General features: G+C 43.0%; 1 protein-coding gene across 1 annotated transcript in view; it reads right to left on the bottom strand.

The window, feature by feature from the left end:
* The window catches only part of LOC122577433, a gene marked incomplete at its 5' end in the record, with an annotated part of 702,209 nt that overhangs the window by 262,089 nt on the left and 439,083 nt on the right, over positions 1-1,037 (bottom strand).

The raw sequence follows: 1,037 nt of genomic DNA, 5'->3' as shown, positions 1-1,037 counted from the left end.
TGAAGACATATGTCGAATAATAGCGGCGATACTTTGTATTGAATATTCAAGCCTGAATATGCAAAGCTGCAAATGCGCTGGATTTCGCGCTGCCCAGATTTGCCGTAGCGCAAACCGGATGTCGTGCTCTGTATTTTCAGGATATGTGAAGTATAACGCGCATTGCATTGTCGACATATCACCAATAGCAGCGGAGATATGTTCGGATGAATATTCATGATTGAATATGCAAAACTGAAACTGGCTGTTCTGGACCTAGACCAGAGTTGACATAGCGCAAACCGGATGCCGTTCCACGTATTTCGCAGCATATATGGAATATAACGCGCACAGGGTTGAAGACATATCTCAGATAGCAGCGGAGATGCGTTCAGATGAATATTCATGCTTGAATATGGAAAACTGGAAATACGCTGGGCTTAACCTAGACCAGAGTTGACATAGCGCAAACTGGATGGCGTACCACGTATTTGGCTGCATATGTGGAGTATAACGCGCATCGAATTATCGACATATCACCAATAGCAGCGGAGATATGTTCAGATGAATATTCATGATTGAATATGCAAAACTGAAACTACTCTGGTCTTGACCTACACCAGAATTGACATAGCGCAAACCGGATGTCGTGCTATATGTTTGGCAGCATTTGCGAAGTAACACGCGCATCGAGTTATCGACATATCACGAATAGCAGCGGAGATACGTTCGGATGAATATACAAGCTTGTATATACAGAACGAAATATGCTGGTCTCAACCTAGACCAGAGTTGACATAGCCCAAACCGGATGTCGTGCTCCATATTTGGTAACAAATGGAGGGCATAAAGCGCATCAAATTATCGACATATCACCAATAGCTGCTGAGATACCTTGAATTAAATATTCAAACTTGAATATGCAAAACTGGAAATACGCTGGTCTTGACCTAGACCGGAGTTAGCAGAGTGCAAACCGGATGTCGTGTTCTGTATTTGGCAGCAAATGTGTAATGTAAAGCGTATCGAACTATCGACATATCACCAATAGCAGCGGA

The sequence above is a fragment of the Bombus pyrosoma genome, unplaced genomic scaffold, assembly GCF_014825855.1.
Source record: "Bombus pyrosoma isolate SC7728 unplaced genomic scaffold, ASM1482585v1 HiC_scaffold_4710, whole genome shotgun sequence".
In the NCBI taxonomy this organism is placed as follows: Eukaryota; Metazoa; Arthropoda; class Insecta; order Hymenoptera; family Apidae; genus Bombus; species Bombus pyrosoma.
The sequence above is the reverse complement of the archived record's forward strand: the minus strand, read 5'-3'. Positions and strand labels throughout refer to the sequence as shown.